Source organism: Mustelus asterias, chromosome 1 (genome assembly GCF_964213995.1).
Source record: "Mustelus asterias chromosome 1, sMusAst1.hap1.1, whole genome shotgun sequence".
Taxonomy (NCBI): domain Eukaryota; kingdom Metazoa; phylum Chordata; class Chondrichthyes; order Carcharhiniformes; family Triakidae; genus Mustelus; species Mustelus asterias.
The window spans coordinates 199035310-199057402 of record NC_135801.1 but is presented as its reverse complement, the minus strand read 5'-3'; positions in this window follow the sequence as shown (position 1 = coordinate 199057402).

The following is a 22093-nucleotide window of genomic DNA, read 5'->3' as shown; positions in this document are numbered from 1 at the left end:
ACCGTTGGGTGTGTTTGTCATACCTGGGCACATCCCCTTCCGGTTTGGTTCCTCCCCTCGGCACCTAGTATAAAGGTGCCTGTCTCCTCCCCATTGTTTCGTTCAGGTCGGTTATTTGTTGGGATCTGCTCCTGATTCTGTTGTGAATAAAAGCCTACACTTGTATTGGCACACTGGTAGTCTTTCGCCTTATTGATAGCGCATCAATTTTATTCACAACAGTTGACCAGCATGGAGCAGTTTCTAAAACCCGACAAGTTAGCATTAGACCCTCAAGATGTTGGAGCCTCTGATAAATTCGATCATTGGCTGGACTGCTTCGAAGCATTCGTCGACACCGCTACGGCTATCGACATCGACGACGCTAAACTCCACGTGCTCCGCACCCGGGTAAGCGAAGCTGTCTAGGGAATCTTCCGGGACGCTGCTACATACGTGGACGCTATCGAACTCCTAAAAGGGCAGTTCCGAAAGAGCCCTAACGTGGTCTACGCCAGACATCTCCTAACTACCCGCAAGCAGCAGCCAGGAGAATCGTGCACCCAATTTCTACGTGCCCTGCGGGTCCTAGCTCGAACTTATGACTGTAAGGCTGTTACAGCAGCTCAGAACGCGGAGGACCTGATCCGCGACGCCTACGTTGCGGGCATTGAGTCTACATACATTCGGCAGCGCCTGCTTGAACAAGATGACCTAGATCTTCAAAGAACAGCCACGACGGCTGAAACGTTAGAAGCGGCCTCTCACAATCTCGGGTCTTACCCTGCATCCCGTTCTATCGACGGCTCCACCGCGACGGCTGTTCCGGCGGGGCCCAAATGTTACTTTTGCGGTCTATCCAAGCACCCTCGGCGTCGCTGCCCGGCGAAGGACGCGATTTGCTCCGGATGCGGTAAGCGAGGCCACTTCGCTAAAGTCTGCCGGTCAAAGCCGCTTCTGAAGCCTCGTGGCGCCACGTGTGTTCCGCGGGTGCAGCCATCTTTAAGGCAGGCGACGGCTGCGCGCGAATCGCCATCTTTAATGCGGTCACCGGAAGTGCGGGAATCACCATCTTTGATGCGGTCACCGGAAGCGTGGGAATCGCCATCTTTGAGACTGGCATCAAGACGCGCTGAGCAGGAAGCTTTATCCGTGACACCATCAGACGGGGACGAAGACGGATTCTTCTTGGATTCGACGGTGGCATCGATTTACCTGGACCAGTCGCAGCCTCATCAACTCTCCAAGTCAATAATGGAGATCAAGGTAAATGGTCATGCAGAAAACTGCCTGTTCGACTGTGGGAGCACGGAAAGTTTTATACACCCTCGCACAGTGCGTCAATATGCCCTTCCCGTGCGACCCTGGAGCCAGACCATCTCCATGGCCTCGAATTCCCACTCGGTGGAGGTCCTCGGGTGCTGCTTGGTGACGCTGACGGTACAGGGCACAGTCTACGAGCGTTTTCGGCTCCTCGTGCTGCCGCAACTCTGCGCAGCTGTACTGCTGGGGTTAGATTTCCTCACCCATCATAGGACGTCACCCTGCAGTAAGATGGCCCTTATCCCCCGCTCTCCGTCTGCAAGGCGCCGCCACTGCAGCGCCTCTCGCGCACCACCTGCAGTCTCTCGACCCTCAAGATCACCCCCCCCCTTATTTGATAACCTCACCCCGGATTGTAGGCCTATAGCCACCGAGAGTAAGCGCTATAGTGCGGATGACCGGGCCTTCATTCGGTCCGAGGTGCAACGTTTGCTCCGGGAAGGGATTATCCAGGCCAGCACCAGCCCCTGGAGGGCGCAAGTGGTCGTAGTTAAATCGGGGGAGAAACACCACATGGTGATTGACTACAGCCAGACCATAAACAGGTATACCCAACTTGATGCGTATCCTCTTCCCCGTATCGCGGACATAGTCAACCGCATCGCGCACTATAGGGTTTTCTCGACGATCGATTTGAAATCGGCTTACCACCAGCTCCCTATCCGCTCGGAGGATCGTCCATGTACTGCCTTTGAGGCAGACGGCCGCCTCTACCAGTTCCTCCGAGTCACCTTTGGTGTCACCAATGAGGTCTCAGTCTTCCAGCGGGCCATGGATCAAATGGTGAACCAGCACGGGCTACGGGCTACTTTCCCGTATCTGGATAGCGTCACCATCTGTGGCCATGACCTGCAGGACCATGATGCGAACCTGCAAACATTCCTTCGTACGGCCACTCTCCTGAACCTCACATATAATGAGGCGAAGTGTGTTTTTCGGAGACGCTGCCTCGCCATCCTTGGGTACGTGATAGAAAATGGTGTCCTTGTCCTTGACCCAGCCCGTATGCGTCCCCTTATGCAGCTTCCCCTCCCTACTACCCTCAAAGCACTGAGGAGATGCCTGGGCTTCTTCTCCTACTATGCCCAGTGGGTTCCCCGTTACGCAGATAAAGCCCGTCCGCTTCTAAAATCGACCTCTTTTCCCCTGGCGGAGGAGGCCCGTTGGGCCTTCGACGACATCAAAGCGGACATCGCGAAGGCCGCGATGCACGCTGTGGACGAATCCATCCCATTCCAAGTGGAAAGCGATGCGTCTGACTTTGCCCTAGCCGCCACCCATAACCAGAGGGGCCATCCGGTGGCCTTCTTTTCCCGGACCTTACAAGGCCCTGAGATTCGACACTCCTCAGTCGAGAAGGAGGCCCAGGCCATCGTGGAAGCCGTCCGGCACTGGCGCCATTATCTTGCCAGCCAACGATTCACCTTAATTACGGACCAGCGGTCAGTTGCCTTCCTGTTTAACACCAGGCAAAAGGGCAAGATTAAGAATGACAAGATCTTGCGGTGGAGGATTGAGCTCTCCACCTACAGATATGACATCATGTACCGGCCCGGGAAGCTCAATGAGCCCCCAGATGCCCTGTCCCATGGATCATGATGTGGAGATGCCGGCGTTGGACTGGGGTAAACACAGTAAGAAGTTTAACAACACCAGGTTAAAGTCCAACAGGTTTATTTGGTAGCAATGCTTGTGTGGCTTTTGCTACCAAATAAACCTGTTGGACTTTAACCTGGTGTTGTTAAACTTCTTACCATGGATCATGTGCCAGTGCCCAACTAGACCAGCTACAGTCCCTCCATAACGACCTCTGTCATCCGGGTGTCACCAGATTTTTCCACTTTGTCAAGTCCCGTAACCTTCCCTACTCCCTTGAGGAAGTCCGGACGATTACCAGGCAATGCAGGGTCTGCGCTGAGTGCAAACCGCAGTTCTACCGGCCAGGTAGGGCGCACCTTGTAAAGGCCACTCGCGTGTTTGAGCGCCTTAGCATTGATTTTAAAGGCCCCCTCCCCTCCTCTAACCGCAATGTTTATTTCTTGAATATCATTGATGAATACTCACGTTTCCCTTTTGCCTTCCCCTGCTTGGACATGACCACGGCTACAGTGATTCGGACCCTGAACACGCTCTTCACCCTGTTCGGCTTCCCAGCCTATGTTCATAGCGATCGTGGGTCCTCTTTCATGAGTGACGAGCTGAGGCAGTACCTGCTCGCCAAAGGCATTGCCTCCAGCCGCACCACTAGCTATAACCCCAGGGGAAATGGTCAAGTAGAGCGGGAGAACGCAACCGTCTGGAAGGCCGTTCTATTAGCGTTACGGTCTAGGGGCCTTCCAGTCAGCCGTTGGCAAGACGTCCTTCCGGACGCATTACATTCCATTAGGTCACTCTTGTGCACAACGACCAATACGACCCCTCACGAGTGGATGTTTTCGTTCCCCAGGAAGTCCTCCTCGGGTACTTCGCTCCCGGATTGGCTGATGTCCCCGGGGCCCGTCCTGCTTCGGAAGCATGTCCGGACCCATAAGGCAGATCCCTTGGTCGAGGAGGTCCAATTGCCCCATGCTAATCCTCAATACGCTTATGTAGTGTACCCTGATGGGCAGGAGGACACGGTTTCTGTCCGTGACTTGGCACCCGCAGGTGCCCCTGAGGTCACCACGTCCTTCCACCCCACGGTCCCCGGTGTTGTCCACTCGGAGATTGCTACGCCTCTTCCTCCCTCAGTCCCTGTCCCCAATGTAGTGCGCCCAGAGCCTGTTGCGGCCCCCCACCCCCCAGCTTCAGTTCCCACTGTTCCCCATACGCCACCAGGGCCACTGCTCACTCCTCTCACCCCTGTGTACAGCTCGCTTGAGTCGCCGGAGCCGTCGCCACGCAGTACCCGACGACTGGACGGGACGACGGATCGGTCCGCTTCACACCATCTGGCGCCTTCTCTCGACGCTCACTGTACGGAGCCTGGGCCGACATCGCTCCCTGCTCGGATGACTCTGCGACCTGCACTACGACGATCGCGAAGGCGGATCAAGCCACTGGTTCGTCTGAACTTGTGATATTGTTTCCGCTTCACCCCCGTGTTGTTTCTTTAAAGGAAGGGGTGAATGTGGTGGACCTCAGTTGTGCCTTTGTCCTATTTGGACCACCGTTGTGTGTGTTTGTCATACCGGGACACACCCCCTTCCAGTTTGGTTCCTCCCCTCGGCACCTAGTATAAAGGTGGCTGTCTCCTCCCCATTGTTCAGTTCATGTCGGTTATTTGTTGGGATCTGCTCCTGATTCTGTTGTGAATAAAAGCCTACACTTGTATTGGCACACCGGTAGTCTTTCGCCTTATTGATAGCGCATCACTGTGTTCACCCCAGTCCAACGCCAGCATCTCCACATCATGAGTGGGAGGAAACAGAGGATGTTGGTACAAGGCTGTTTGTGCGACTGGAGGCCAGTGTACAGTGGCGTACCACAGGGATCAGTCTCTAATTGTTGGTGATATATATAAACGATATAGATGAGAATGTGGGGGGGGGGTGATAAATAAGTTTGCAGATGTCACAAAGATTGTCAGGGTGGTTAACATTGAGGAAGAAGGTCTTCGGTTGCAGAAAGATATAGTAAACTAAAGTAAAGTAAAGTTTATTTATGAATCACAAATAATGTTTACATTGCAATGAAGTTACTGTGAAATTCCCCGAGTCGCCACATTCTGGCACCTGTTGGGTCAATGCACCAAACCAGCACGCCTTTGAGAATGAGGGAGGAAACTTGAGAGGTTTATTGGTGAAGATTTCTTACCTGGACTCTCGCTGGTATCTTGTGGCAACTTGGTAGTGATGCTTATGTCAGTTGCTGTTACCTCAGGAAGTGGCCCTGTGGAAAATAAAGAACAGAAATATCCTTTCTAAATGTGATACTCTGTGTTCACACACTCAGAGTGTGTAAGTCGAGCTGACATTAGCACGGGAGTAAATGTATCATTATTAGTGCCTGTCAGCACAGGGTGAGCATCACTCAGTGTATCAGTGTGACTGCATCAATTAATGCTGACACGTGATCCAGGGTAACTTGGCAAGATGGATCCACAACTGGCTGAGTGGGAGGAAACAGAGGATGTTGGTACAAGGCTGTTTGTGCGACTGGAGGCCAGTGTCCAGTGGCGTACCACAGGGATCAGTGGTAGGTCTCTAATTGTTGGTGATATATATAAACGATATTGATGAGAATGTGGGGGGTGATAAATAATTTTGCAGATGTCACAAAGATTGTCAGGGTGGTTAATATTGAGGAAGACGGTCTTCGGATGCCGAAATATATAGTAAACTAAAGTAAAGTAAAGTTTATTTATGAATCACAAATAATGTTTACATTGCAATGAAGTTACTGTGAAATTCCCCGAGTCGCCACATTCTGGCACCTGTTGGGTCAATGCACCTAACCAGCACGCCTTTGAGAATGAGGGAGGAAACCGGAGCACCCGGAGGAAACCCACGCAGACACGGGGAGAACATGCAAACTCCACACAGACAGTGACACAAGCCGGGAAAGATGGGTTGGTCGGATGGACAGAGCAGTGGCAGATGTTATTTAACCCTGATGAGTGCGTGGTGATGCACTTTGGAAGAAGAAGCGACAAGGGAGTAGTGAAGGAATGGGAGCACACAAGCTCAGGGGAACAGAGGGATTTGGGGTAATTATTCACAAATTCCTAAAAGTGGCAGGACAAGTTAATGGGGTAGTTTAGGCATATGGGACACTTGCCTTTATCCGTCATGACATCGAGTATCAGAGCAGGGAGCTGATGTTAGAGAACAAAGAAAATTACAGCACAGGAACAGGCCCTTCGGCCCTCCAAGCCTGCACCGACCATGCTGCCCGACTTAACTAAAACCCCCAATGCCTCCGGGGACCATATCCCGCTATTCCCATCTCATTCATGTACTTGTCAAGAGGCCCCTTAAAAGTCACTACCGTATCTGCTTCCGCTACCTCCCCCGGCAACGAGTTCCAGGCACCCACTACTCTCTGTGTAAAAAATCTGCCTCGTACATCTATACAAAGCTTTGGTTAGTCCACAGCTGGAGCACTGTGTGCAGTTCTGGTCACCTCACTGTAGGAATGATGTGATAACACGAGATGGAGTACAGAGGTGGTTCACCAGGATGTTCCGTGGGATGGAGCATTTGAGCTACAAGGAGAGACTAGATTGTTTTCTTTGGAGTAGAGAAGGTGAAGGGGGAGACATAATTGAGATGTGTCAGATTTTGAGGGGCGTGGACAGTGTGAATAGGGAGCGGCTATTCCCCTTAGTTGAAGGGTCAGTAACGACGGGGGCATAATTTCAAGGCGAGGAGCAGAGGGTTTAGAGGGGGGGGGGTTGCGGTTTGAGGAAACATTTTTTTCCCTGGAGGATGGTGGGAGTCTGGAATGCACTGCCTGGGAGGTTAGTAAAGGGGGCAAAATTCAAAATCTTTAAAAAGTATGTAGATGAGCACTTGAAATGTCAGAACATTCAAGCCTGTGGGTCAAGTGCAGGAAAATGGAATTAGTGTAGATTAATGCGTCATTAGGGACATGGAGGGAGGGGGGGGGAGTGGGAGTTGGTCATCTGGGACATGGGGGGTGAGGGGGGGGAGTGGGAGTCAGTCATCAGGGACATGGAGGGAGGGGGGGGGGGGGGGGGGAGTGGGAGCCAGTCATCAGCGACATGGATGGAGAGGGGTGGAGTGGGAGCCAGTCATCCGGGACTTTCTTCCAGGAGAGGATGGTGAATTTGGGGAACCTGCTGCCCCACAGCATGCTGGAGTGTGAATCATTGTAGGAGATAGACATATTTCCAATATAAAAGGGATAAAGGGATATGGGGAACAGGTGGGGAGGTGGATTTGAGACCAGAGAGAGATCAGCCATGATCTGATTGAATGGCGGAGCAGGCTCGAAGGGCTGAATTTGCCCACTTCTGCTCCTAATTCCTGTGTTCCTATATCCTTCATCACCAGTGTGAGGGAACAATGCATTTATACAGGTTTGAGGTGAGGCCCAGTGTGGAGAGAGTTCCTTCAGGGACTGTGGACACTGCACAATGGAAAATTGATCAGTTGTTAAATTTGAGAGGTTTATTGGGGAAGATTTCTTACCTGGACTCTCTCTGGTATCTTGCGGCAACTTGGTAGTGTTCCTTACGTCAGTTGCTGTTACCTCAGGAAATGTCACTGTGGAAAATGAAGAACAGAAATATCCTTTGTAAATGTGATACTCTGTGTTCACACAGTCAGAGTGTGAAGGTCATGCTGACATTAGCGTGGGAAGGGGACAGTGGGAGCTAGTCATTGGGGACATGGAGGGAGAGGGGAGAGTGGGAGCCAGTCAGCACAGGGTGAGCATCAGTCAGTGTATCAGTGTGACTGCATCAATTAATGCTGACACGTGATCCAGGGTAATTTGGCAAGATGGATCCACAACTGGCCGAGTGGTCGGAAACAGAGGATGTTAATACAAGGCTGTTTGTGCGACTGGAGGCCAGTGTCCAGTGGCGTACCACAGGGATCAGTCTCTAATTGTTGGTGATATATATAAACGATATAGATGAGAATGTGGCGGGTGATAAATAAGTTTGCAGATGTCACAAAGATTGTCAGGGTGGTTAATATTGAGGAAGAAGGTCTTCAGTTGCAGAAAGATACAGATGTGTTGGTCAGATGGACAGAGCAGTGGCAGATGTTATTTAACCCTGATAAGTGCAAGGTGATGCACTTGGGAAGGAGTGACGCGACAATGGAGTATTTGAGGAATGGCTGGATGCAAGCAAGCTCAGGGGTACAGAGGTACCTTGGGGTAATTATTCACAGATTCCTAAAAGTGGCAGGACAGGTTAATGGGGTAGTTTAGGCATATGGGACACTTGCCTTTATCCGTCATGACATAGAGTATCAGAGCAGGGAGGTAATGTTAGAGTTATACAAAGTTTTGCTTAGGCCACAGCTGGAGCACTGTGTGCAGTTCTGGTCACCTCACCACAGGGAGGATGTGATAACACGAGATGGAGTACAGAGGAGGTTCACCAGGATGTTCCCTGGGTTGGAGCATTTGTGCTATTGGGAGAGACTAGATTGTACTCTTTGGAGTGGAGAAGGATAAGGGGGAGACATGATTGCGATGTGTCAGATTTTGAGGGGTATGGACAGTTTGAATCGGACACGGTATTTCCCTTTGTTGAAGGGTCAGTAACAACGGGGGCATAATTTCAACGTGAGGAACAGAGTATTTACAGGGGGTGGGGTTTGAGGAAATATTTTTTTCCCTGGAGGATGGTGGGAGTCTGGAGTGCACTGCCTGGGAGGTTAGTAAAGGTGGCAAAATTCACAATCTTTGAAAAGTATGTAGATGAGCATTTGAAATGTCAGAACATTCGAGCCTGTGGGCCAAGTGCAGGAAAATGGGATTTGTGTAGATTTAATGCATCATGGAGAGAGAGGGGGGAGAGGGAGCCAGTCATGGATGAAGAATGGGGAGGGGAAACTGTCATCGGGGAAATGGGAGAGAGGGGAGAGGGGAAACTGTCATCGCGTACATACTTCCGCAGAGGGTGGTGAATTTGTGAAATCCGCTGCCCCACAGCATGTTGGAGTGTGAATCATTGAATGGTTTCATGAGAGAGATAGACATATTTCCAATAAAAAAAGGGATAAAGGGATATGGGGATCAGGTGAGGAGGTGGATTTGAGACCAGGGAGAGATCAGCCATGATCTGATTGAATGGCGGAGCAGACTCGAAGGACTGAATTTGCCCACTTCTGCTCCGAGTTCCTGTGTTCCTATATCCTTCATCACCAGTCTGAGGGAACAATGCATTTCTACAGCTTTGAGGTGAGGCCCAGTGTGGAGAGAGTTCCTTCAGGGACTGTGCACACTGTACAGTAGAAAAATGGTCACTTGTTAAATTTGAGAGGTTTATTGGGGAAGATTTCTTACCTGGGCTCTCGCTGGTATCTTGCGGCAACTCTGTAGTGAGGATTATGTCAGTTGCTGTTACCTCAGCAAATGTCACTGTGGAAAATAAAGAACAGAAATATCCTTTCTCAATGTGATACTCTGTGTTCACACACTCAGAGTGTGTAAGTCGAGCTGACATTAGCACGGGAGTAAATGTATCATTATTAGTGCCTGTCAGCACAGGGTGAGCATCACTCAGTGTATCAGTGTGACTGCATCAATTAATGCTGACACGTGATCCAGTCTGCAGGTGCAACAGTGATCAAGAAGGCAAATGGGATGTTGGTTTATATCGCAAGGGGGATAGAATATAAAAGCAGAGATGTCTTGCTGCATCTGTACAGGGCATTGGTGATGCCGCAGTTGGAATACTGTGTGCAGTTTTGGTCCCCTTATTTGCGGAAGGATATATTGGCCTTGGAGGGAGTGCAGAGAAGGTTCACCAGGTTGATACCAGCGATGAGGGGTGTTGATTATGAGGAGAGACTGAGCAGATTTGGTTTGTATTCGTTGGAATTTAGAAGGCTGAGGGGGGATCTTATAGAGACCTATAAGATAATGAAGGGGCTGGATAGGGTAGAGATGGAGAGATTCTTTCCACTTATAAAGGAAACGAGAACTAGAGGGCACAGCCTCGAAATAAAGGGGGGTCAGTTTAGGACAGAGTTGAGGAGGAATTTCTTCTCTCAGAGGGTGGTGAATCTCTGGAATTCTCTGCCCACTGAAAGTGGTGGAGGCTACCTCGTTGAATATGTTTAAATTGATGGATTCCTGATCGGTAAGGGAATTAGGGGTTATAGGGATCAGGTGGGTAAGTGGATCTGATCCACTTCAGATCAGTCATGATCTTATTGAATGGCGGGGCAGGCTCGAGGGGCTAGATGGCCTACTCGTGCTCCTATTTCTTATGTTCTTATGTTCTATGTAACTTGGCAAGATGGATCCACAACTGGCTGAGTGGGAGGAAAAAGAGGATGTTGATACAAGGCTGTTTGTGCGACTGGAGGCCAGTGTCCAGTGGCGTATCACAGGGATCAGTGGTAGGTCTCCAATTGTTGGTGATATATATAAACGATATAGATGAGAATGTGGGGGGTGATAAATAAGTTTGCAGATGTCACAAAGATTGTCAGGGTGGTAAATATTGAGGAAGAAGTCTTCAGTTGCAGAAAGATACAGATGTGTTGGTCAGATGGACAGAGCAGTGGCAGATGTTATTTAACCCTGATAAGTGCAAGGTGATGCACTTTGGAAGGAGTGATGCGACAATGGAGTATTTGAGGAATGGCTGGATGCAAGCAAGCTCAGGGGTACAGAGGTACCTTGGGGTAATTATTCACAGATTCCTAAAAGTGGCAGGACAGGTTAATGGGGTAGTTTAGGCATATGGGACACTTGCCTTTATCCGTCATGACATAGAGTATCAGAGCAGGGAGGTAATGTTAGAGTTATACAAAGTTTTGCTTAGGCCACAGCTGGAGCACTGTGTGCAGTTCTGGTCACCTCACCACAGGGAGGATGTGATAACACGAGATGGAGTACAGAGGAGGTTCACCAGGATGTTCCCTGGGTTGGAGCATTTGTGCTATTGGGAGAGACTAGATTGTACTCTTTGGAGTGGAGAAGGATAAGGGGGAGACATGATTGCGATGTGTCAGATTTTGAGGGGTATGGACAGTTTGAATCGGACACGGTATTTCCCTTTGTTGAAGGGTCAGTAACAACGGGAGCATAATTTCAACGTGAGGAACAGAGTATTTACAGGGGGTGGGGTTTGAGGAAATATTTTTTTCCCTGGAGGATGGTGGGAGTCTGGAGTGCACTGCCTGGGAGGTTAGTAAAGGTGGCAAAATTCACAATCTTTGAAAAGTATGTAGATGAGCATTTGAAATGTCAGAACATTCGAGCCTGTGGGCCAAGTGCAGGAAAATGGGATTTGTGTAGATTTAATGCATCATGGAGAGAGAGGGGGGAGAGGGAGCCAGTCATGGATGAAGAATGGGGAGGGGAAACTGTCATCGGGGAAATGGGAGAGAGGGGAGAGGGGAAACTGTCATCGCGTACATACTTCCGCAGAGGGTGGTGAATTTGTGGAACCCGCTGCCCCACAGCATGTTGGAGTGTGAATCATTGAATGGTTTCATGAGAGAGATAGACATATTTCCAATTAAAAAGGGAGAAAGGGACATGGGGAACAGGTGGGGAGGTGGATTTGAGACCAGGGAGAGATCAGCCATGATCTGATTGAATGGCGGAGCAGACTCGAAGGGCTGAATTTGCCCACTTCTGCTCCGAGTTCCTGTGTTCCTATATCCTTCATCACCAGTCTGAGGGAACAATGCATTTCTACAGCTTTGAGGTGAGGCCCAGTGTGGAGAGAGTTCCTTCAGGGACTGTGCACACTGTACAGTAGAAAAATGGTCACTTGTTAAATTTGAGAGGTTTATTGGGGAAGATTTCTTACCTGGACTCTCTCTGGTATCTTGCGGCAACTTGGTAGTGATGCTTATGTCAGTTGCTGTTACCTCAGGAAATGTCACTGCAGAAAATAAAATATCCTTTCTCAATGTGATACTCTGTGTTCACACACTCAGAGTGTGTAAGTCGAGTTGACATTAGCACGGGAGTAAATGTATCATTATAAGTGCCTGTCAGCACAGGGTGAGCATCACTCAGTGTATCAGTGTGACTGCATCAATTAATGCTGACACGCGATGCAGGGTAACTTGGCAAGATGGATCCACAACTGGCTGAGTGGGAGGAAAAAGAGGATGTTGATACAAGGCTGTTTGTGCGACTGGAGGCCAGTGTCCAGTGGCGTATCACAGGGATCAGTGGTAGGTCTCCAATTGTTGGTGATATATATAAACGATATAGATGAGAATGTGGGGGGTGATAAATAAGTTTGCAGATGTCACAAAGATTGTCAGGGTGGTAAATATTGAGGAAGAAGTCTTCAGTTGCAGAAAGATACAGATGTGTTGGTCAGATGGACAGAGCAGTGGCAGATGTTATTTAACCCTGATAAGTGCAAGGTGATGCACTTTGGAAGGAGTGATGCGACAATGGAGTATTTGAGGAATGGCTGGATGCAAGCAAGCTCAGGGGTACAGAGGTACCTTGGGGTAATTATTCACAGATTCCTAAAAGTGGCAGGACAGGTTAATGGGGTAGTTTAGGCATATGGGACACTTGCCTTTATCCGTCATGACATAGAGTATCAGAGCAGGGAGGTAATGTTAGAGTTATACAAAGTTTTGCTTAGGCCACAGCTGGAGCACTGTGTGCAGTTCTGGTCACCTCACCACAGGGAGGATGTGATAACACGAGATGGAGTACAGAGGAGGTTCACCAGGATGTTCCCTGGGTTGGAGCATTTGTGCTATTGGGAGAGACTAGATTGTACTCTTTGGAGTGGAGAAGGATAAGGGGGAGACATGATTGCGATGTGTCAGATTTTGAGGGGTATGGACAGTTTGAATCGGACACGGTATTTCCCTTTGTTGAAGGGTCAGTAACAACGGGGGCATAATTTCAACGTGAGGAACAGAGTATTTACAGGGGGTGGGGTTTGAGGAAATATTTTTTTCCCTGGAGGATGGTGGGAGTCTGAAGTGGACTGCCTGGGAGGTTAGTAAAGGTGGCAAAATTCACAATCTTTGAAAAGTATGTAGATGAGCATTTGAAATGTCAGAACATTCGAGCCTGTGGGCCAAGTGCAGGAAAATGGGATTTGTGTAGATTTAATGCATCATGGAGAGAGAGGGGGGAGAGGGAGCCAGTCATGGATGAAGAATGGGGAGGGGAAACTGTCATCGGGGAAATGGGAGAGAGGGGAGAGGGGAAACTGTCATCGCGTACATACTTCCGCAGAGGGTGGTGAATTTGTGGAACCCGCTGCCCCACAGCATGTTGGAGTGTGAATCATTGAATGGTTTCATGAGAGAGATAGACATATTTCCAATTAAAAAGGGAGAAAGGGACATGGGGAACAGGTGGGGAGGTGGATTTGAGACCAGGGAGAGATCAGCCATGATCTGATTGAATGGCGGAGCAGACTCGAAGGGCTGAATTTGCCCACTTCTGCTCCGAGTTCCTGTGTTCCTATATCCTTCATCACCAGTCTGAGGGAACAATGCATTTCTACAGCTTTGAGGTGAGGCCCAGTGTGGAGAGAGTTCCTTCAGGGACTGTGCACACTGTACAGTAGAAAAATGGTCACTTGTTAAATTTGAGAGGTTTATTGGGGAAGATTTCTTACCTGGACTCTCTCTGGTATCTTGCGGCAACTTGGTAGTGATGCTTATGTCAGTTGCTGTTACCTCAGGAAATGTCACTGCAGAAAATAAAATATCCTTTCTCAATGTGATACTCTGTGTTCACACACTCAGAGTGTGTAAGTCGAGTTGACATTAGCACGGGAGTAAATGTATCATTATAAGTGCCTGTCAGCACAGGGTGAGCATCACTCAGTGTATCAGTGTGACTGCATCAATTAATGCTGACACGCGATGCAGGGTAACTTGGCAAGATGGATCCACAACTGGCTGCGTGGGAGGAAACAGAGGATGTTGGTACAATGTTTTTTGTGCGACTGGAGGCCAGTGTCCAGTGGCGTACCACAGGGATCAGTGGTAGGTCTCTAATTGTTGGTGATATATATAAACGATATAGATGAGAATGTGGGGAGTGATTAATAAGTTTGGAGATGTCACAAAGATTGTCAGAGGGTTAATATTGAGGAAGATGGTCTTCTGTTTCAGGAAGATGGACAGTGGAAGGTTTTCAAAGGTAGTGGACAGTGAGGAAGGTTTTCAAAGCTTGCAGAGGGATTTGGACCAACTAGAAAAATGGGCTGAAAAATGGCAAATGGAATTTAACGCAGACAAGTGTGAGATATTGCACTTTGGAAGGACAAATTAAAGTAGAAAGTACAGGGTAAATGGTAGGACTCTGAAGAGTGCAGTTGAACAGAGGGATCTGGGAATACGGGTACAGAATTCCCTAAAAGTGACGTCACAGGTGGATAGGGTCGTAAAGAGTGCCTTTGGTACATTGGCCTTTATAAATCGGAGTATCGAGTATAAAAGTTGGAGTGTTATGGTAAGGTTATATAAGGCATTGGTGAGGCCGAATTTGGAGTATTGTGTACAGTTTTGGTCACCTAGTTACAGGAAGGATGTAAACAAGATTGAAAGAGTGTAGAGAAGGTTCACAAGGATGTTGCCGGGACTTGAGAAGCTGAGTTACAGAGAGAGATTGACTAGGTTGGGACTTTATTCCCTGGAGCGTAGAAGATTGAGGGGAGATTTGATAGAGGCGTATGAGATTTTGATGGGTATAGATAGAGTGAATGCAAGCAGGCTTTTTCCACTGAGGCTAGGGGAGAAAAAAACCAGAGGGCATGGGTTAAGGGTGAAAGGAGAAAAGTTTAAAGGGAATATTAGGGGGGGCTTCTTCACGCAGAGAGTGGTGGGAGTGTGGAATGAGCTGCCGGATAAAGTGGTAAATGCGGGGTCACTTTTAACATTTAAGAAAAACTTGGACGGGTTCATGGATGAGAGGGGTGTGGAGGGATATGGTCCAAGTGCAGGTCAGTGGGACTAGGCATAAAATGGTTCGGCACAGACAAGAAGGGCCAAAAGGCCTGTTTCTGAGATGTAATTTTCTATGGTTCTATGGTTCTAAGATATAGTAAACTAAAGTAAAGTAAAGTTTATTTATTAATCACAAATAATGCTTACATTGCAATGAAGTTACTGTGAAATTCCCCGAGTCGCCACATTCTGGCACCTGTTGGGTCAATGCACCTAACCAGCACGCCTTTGAGAATGAGGGAGGAAACCGGAGCACCCGGAGGAAACCCACGCAGACACGGGGAGAACATGCAAACTCCACATAGACAGTGACACAAGCCGGGAAAGGTGGGTTGGTCAGATGGACAGAGCAGTGGCAGATGTTATTTAACCCTGATGAGTGCGTGGTGATGCACTTTGGAAGAAGAAGCGACAAGGGAGTAGTTAAGGAATGGGAGCACACAAGCTCAGGGGAACAGAGGGATTTGGGGTAATTATTCACAAATTCCTAAAAGTGGCAGGACAAGTTAATGGGGTAGTTTCGGCATATGGGACACTTGCCTTTATCCGCCATGACATAGAGTATCAGAGCAGGGAGCTGATATTAGAGAACAACGAGAACAAAGAAAATTACAGCACAGGAACAGGCCCTTCGGCCCTCCAAGCCTGCACCGACCATGCTGCCCGACTTAACTAAAACCCCCAATGTCTCCGGGGACCATATCCCTCTATTCCCATCTCATTAATGTGCTTGTCAAGAGACCCCTTAAAAGTCACTACCGTATCTGCTTCCACTACCTCCCCCGGCAACGAGTTCCAGGCACCCACTACTCTCTGTGTAAAAAATCTGCCTCGTACATCTATACAAAGCTTTGGTTAGTCCACAGCTGGAGCACTGTGTGCAGTTCTGGTCACCTCACTGTAGGAATGATGTGATAGCACGAGATGGAGTACAGAGGAGGTTCACCAGGATGTTCCCTGGGTTGGAGCATTTGAGCTATAAGAAGAGACTAGATTGTTTTCTTTGGAGTAGAGAAGGTGAAGGGGGAGACATAATTGAGATGTGTCAGATTTTGAGGGGTGTGGACAGTGTGAATAGGGAGCGGCTATTCCCCTTAGTTGAAGGGTCAGTAACGACGGGGGCATAATTTCAAGGCGAGGAGCAGAGGGTTTAGAGGGGGGGGGGTTGCGGTTTGAGGAAACATTTTTTTCCCTGGAGGATGGTGGGAGTCTGGAATGCACTGCCTGGGAGGTTAGTAAAGGGGGCAAAATTCAAAATCTTTAAAAAGTATGTCGATGAGCACTTGAAATGTCAGAACATTCAAGCCTGTGGGCCAAGTGCAGGAAAATGGAATTAGTGTAGATTAATGCATCATCAGGGACATGGAGGGAGGGGGGGGGAGTGGGAGTTGGTCATCTGGGACATGGGGGGTGAGGGGGGGGAGTGGGAATCAGTCATCAGGGACATGGAGGGAGAGGGGAGTGGGAGTCAGTCATCAGGGACATGGAGGGAGGGGGGGGGGAGTGGGAGTCAGTCATCAGGGACATGGTGGGAGAGGGGGGTTGGGAGACAGTCATCAGGGACATGGAGGGAGAGGGGTGGAGTGGGAGCCAGTCATCCGGGACTTTCTTCCAGCAGAGGATGGTGAATTTGGGGAATCTGCTGCCCCACAGCATGCTGGAGTGTGAATCATTGAAGGAGATAGACATATTTCCAATATAAAAGGGATAAAGGGACATGGGGAACAGGTGGGGAGGTGGATTTGAGACCAGGGAGAGATCAGCCATGATCTTATTGAATGGCGGAGCAGACTCGAAGGGCTGAATTTGCCCACTTCTGCTCCTAATTCCTGTGTTCCTATATCCTTCATCACCAGTGTGAGGGAACAATGCATTTCTACAGCTTTGAGGTGAGGCCCAGTGTGGAGAGAGTTCCTTCAGGGACTGTGTACACTGTACAGTAGAAAAATGGTCACTTGTTAAATTTGAGAGGTTTATTGGGGAAGATTTCTCACCTGGACTCTCGCTGGTATCTTGCGGCAACTTGGGAGTGTTCATTACGTCAGTTGCTGTTACTTCAGGAAATGTCACTGTAGAAAATAAAATACCCTTTCTAAATGTGATACTCTGTGTTCACACACTCAGAGCGTGTAAGTCGAGCTGACATTAGCACGGGAGTAAATGTATCATTATTAGTGCCTGTCAGCACAGGGTGAGCATCAGTCAGTGTATCAGTGTGACTGCATCAATTAATGCTGACACGTGATCCAGGGTAACTTGGCAAGATGGATCCACAACTGGGTGAGTGGGAGGAGACAGAGGATGTTGGTACAAGGCTGTTTGTGCGACTGGAGGCCAGTGTCCAGTGGCGTACCACAGGGATCAGTGGTAGGTCTCTAATTGTTGGTGATATATATAAACATAAGAACATAAGAAATAGGAGCAGGAGTAGGCCATCTAGCCCCTCGAGCCTGCCCCGCCATTCAATAAGATCATGGCTGATCTGACGTGGATCAGTACCACTTACCCGCCTGATCCCCATAACCCTTAATTCCCTTACCGATCAGGAATCCGTCCATCCGCGCTTTAAACATATTCAGCGAGGTAGCCTCCACCACCTCAGTGGGCAGAGAATTCCAGAGATTCACCACCCTCTGGGAGAAGAAGTTCCTCCTCAACTCTGTCTTAAACCGACCCCCCTTTATTTTGAGGCTGTGTCCTCTAGTTTTAACTTCCTTACTAAGTGGAAAGAATCTCTCCGCCTCCACCCTATCCAGCCCCCGCATTATCTTATAAGTCTCCATAAGATCCCCCCTCATCCTTCTAAACTCCAACGAGTACAAACCCAATCTCCTCAGCCTCTCCTCATAATCCAAACCCCTCATCTCCGGTATCAACCTGGTGAACCTTCTCTGCACTCCCTCCAATGCCAATATATCCTTCCTCATATAAGGGGACCAATACTGCACACAGTATTCCAGCTGCGACCTCACCAATGCCCTGTACAGGTGCATCAAGACATCCCTGCTTTTATATTCTATCCCCCTCGCGATATAGGCCAACATCCCATTTGCCTTCTTGATCACCTGTTGTACCTGCAGACTGGGCTTTTGCGTCTCATGCACAAGGATCCCCAGGTCCCTTTGCACGGTAGCATGTTTTAATTTGTTTCCATTGAGATAGTAATCCCATTTGTTATTAAACGATATAGATGAGAATGAGAAAGGAGGACAAGTCCCCGGGTCCGGATGGAATGCATCCCAGGGTATTGAAAGAAATGTCAGAGGTAATAGTGGATGCGTTAGTGATTATTTATCAAAACTCGTTGCATTCTGGGGTAGTGCCGGTTGATTGGAAAACGGCTAATGTTACGCCGCTGTTTAAAAAAGGAAGGAGACAAAAGGCGGGTAACTATAGGCCGGTCAGCTTAACGTCTGTAGTAAGGAAAATGCTGGAATCCATTATTAAAGAGGAGATAGCAGGGCACCTGGATAGAAATGGTTCATTCAACCAGACGCAGCATGGATTCATGAGGGGAAAGTCGTGCTTGACGAACATGTTGGATTTTTATGAAGATGTGACTAGGGCGGTTGATGGAGGAGAACCGGTGGATGCGGTGTTTTTGGATTTCCAAAAGGCGTTTGATAAGGTGCCCCATAAAAGGCTGCTGAAGAAGATTAGGGCACACGGAGTTGGGGGTAGTGTGTTAAAGTGGATTGGGGACTGGCTATCCGACAGGAAGCAAAGAGTCGGAATAAATGGGTGTTTTTCCGGTTGGAGGAAGGTAACTAGTGGCGTGCCGCAGGGATCGGTACTCGGGCCGCAACTGTTTACCATTTATATAGATGATCTGGAGGAGGGGACGGAGTGTAGGGTAACGAAGTTTGCAGACGACACAAAGATAAGTGGAAAAGTGAATCGTGTGGAGGACGGAGAAGATCTGCAGAGAGATTTGGACAGGCTGAGTGAGTGGGCGAGGATATGGCAAATGGAGTATAACGTTGAGAAATGCGAGGTTATACACTTTGGAGGAAATAATAACAAATGGGATTACTATCTCAATGGAAACAAATTAAATCATGCTACCGTGCAAAGGGACCTGGGGGTCCTTGTGCATGAGACGCAAAAGCCCAGTCTGCAGGTACAACAGGTGATCAAGAAGGCAAATGGGATGTTGGCCTATATCGCGAGGGGGATAGAATATAAAAGCAGGGATGTCTTGATGCACCTGTACAGGGCATTGGTGAGGCCGCAGCTGGAATACTGTGTGCAGTATTGGTCCCCTTATATGAGGAAGGATATATTGGCATTGGAGGGAGTGCAGAGAAGGTTCACCAGGTTGATACCGGAGATGAGGGGTTTGGATTATGAGGAGAGGCTGAGGAGATTGGGTTTGTACTCGTTGGAGTTTAGAAGGATGAGGGGGGATCTTATGGAGACTTATAAGATAATGCGGGGGCTGGATAGGGTGGAGGCGGAGAGATTCTTTCCACTTAGTAAGGAAGTTAAAACTAGAGGACACAGCCTCAAAATAAAGGGGGGTCGGTTTAGGACAGAGTTGAGGAGGAACTTCTTCTCCCAGAGGGTGGTGAATCTCTGGAATTCTCTGCCCACTGAGGTGGTGGAGGCTACCTCGCTGAATATGTTTAAAGCGCGGATGGACGGATTCCTGAGCGGTAAGGGAATTAAGGGTTATGGGGATCAGGCGGGTAAGTGGTACTGATCCACGTCAGATCAGCCATGATCTTATTGAATGGCGGGGCAGGCTCGAGGGGCTAGATGGCCTACTCCTGCTCCTATTTCTTATGTTTCTTATGAATGTGGGGGGTTATAAATAAGTTTGCAGATGTCACAAAAATTGTTAGGGTGGTTAATATTGAGGAAGACGGTCTTCGGTTGCAGAAAGATATAGTAAACTAAAGTAAAGTAAAGTTTATTTATTAATCACAAATAATGCTTACATTGCAATGAAGTTACTGTGAAATTCCCCGAGTCGCCACATTCTGGCACCTGTTGGGTCAATGCACCTAACCAGCACGCCTTTGAGAATGAGGGAGGAAACCGGAGCACCCGGAGGAAACCCACGCAGACACGGGGAGAACATGCAAACTCCACACAGACAGTGACACAAGCCGGAAAAGGTGGGTTGGTCAGATGGACAGAGCAGTGGCAGATGTTATTTAACCCTGATGAGTGCGTGGTGATGCACTTTGGAAGAAGAAGCGACAAGGGAGTAGTTAAGGAATGGGAGCACACAAGCTCAGGGGAACAGAGGGATTTGGGGTAATTATTCACAAATTCCTAAAAGTGGCAGGACAAGTTAATGGGGTAGTTTAGGCATATGGGACACTTGCCTTTATCCGTCATGACATCGAGTATCAGAGCAGGGAGCTGATGTTAGAGAACAAAGAGAACAAAGAAAATTACAGCACAGGAACAGGCCCTTCGGCCCTCCAAGCCTGCACCGACCATGCTGCCCGACTTAACTAAAACCCCCTATGCCTCCGGGGACCATATCCCACTATTCCCTTCTCATTCATGTACTTGTCGAGAGGCCCCTTAAAAGTCATAGAAATCATAGAAATCCTACAGTGCAGAAGGAGGCCATTCAGCCCATCGAGTCTGCACCGACCACAATCCCACCCAGGCCCTACCCCCACATATTTATCCGCTAATCCCTCTAACCTACACATCTTAGGATTCTAAGGGGCAATTTTTTTAACCTGGCCAATCAACCTAACCCGCACATCTTTGGACTGTGGGAGGAAACTGGAGCACCCGGAGGAAACCCACGTAGACACGAGGAGAATGTGCAAACTCCACACAGACAGTGACCCGAGCCGAGAATCGAACCCAGGAACCTGGAGATGTGAAGCAGCAGTGCTTACCACTGTGCTACCGTATCCGCTTCCGCTACCTCCCCCGGCAACGAGTTCCAGGCACCCACTACTCTCTGTGTAAAACATCTGCCTCGTACATCTGTACAAAGCTTTGGTTAGTCCACAGCTGGAGCACTGTGTGCAGTTCTGGTCACCTCACTATAGGAATGACGTGACAGCGCAAGATGGAGTACAGAGGTGGTTCACCAGGATGTTCCCTGGGATGGAGCATTTGAGCTACAAGGAAAGACTAGGTTGTTTTCTTTGGAGTAGAGAAGGTTAAGGAGGACACATGCTTGCGATGTGTCAGATTTTGAGGGGTATGGACAATGTGAATAGGGAACAGGTATTCCCCTTAGTTGAAGGGTCAGTAACGACGGGGGCATAATTTCAAGGCGAGGAGCAGAGGGTTTAGAGGGGGGGATGCGGTTTGAGGAAATATTTTTTTCCCTGGCGGATGGTGGGAGTCTGGAATGCACTGCCTGGGAGGTTAGTAAAGGCGGCAAAATTCACAATCTTTAAAAAGTATGTCGATGAGCATTTGAAATGTCAGAACATTCAAGCCTGTGGGCCAAGTGCAGGGGAATGGGATTTGTGTAGATTTAGTGCATCATCGGGTACATGGAGGGAGAGGGGGGAGTCGGAGCCAGTCATCAGGAAAATAGGGTGAGAGGGGGAGGGGAAACAGACATCGGGGCCATACTTTTCGCAGAAGGTAGTGAATTTGTGGAACCCGCTGCCCCACAGCATGTTGAAGTGTGAATCATTGAATGGTTTCATGAGAGAGATAGACATATTTCCAATAAAAAAGGGATAAAGGCCTATGGGGAACAGGTGGGGAGGTGGATTTGAGACCAGGGAGAGATCAGCCATGATCTGATTGAATGGCGGAGCAGACTCGAAGGGCTGAATTTGCCCACTTCTGCTCCGAGTTCCTGTGTTCCTATATCCTTCATCACCAGTCTGAGGGAACAATGCATTTCTACAGCTTTGAGGTGAGGCCCAGTGTGGAGAGAGTTCCTTCAGGGACTGTGCACACTGTACAGTAGAAAAATGGTCACTTGTTAAATTTGAGAGGTTTATTGGGGATGATTTCTTACCTGGGCTCTCGCTGGTATCTTGCGGCAACTCTGTAGTGAGGATTATGTCAGTTGCTGTTACCTCAGGAAATGTCACTGTGGAAAATAAAGAACAGAAATACCCTTTCTCAATGTGATACTCTGTGTTCACACACTCAGAGTGTGTAAGTCGAGCTGACATTAGCACGGGAGTAAATGTATCATTATTAGTGCCTGTCAGCACAGGGTGAGCATCACTCAGTGTATCAGTGTGACTGCATCAATTAAT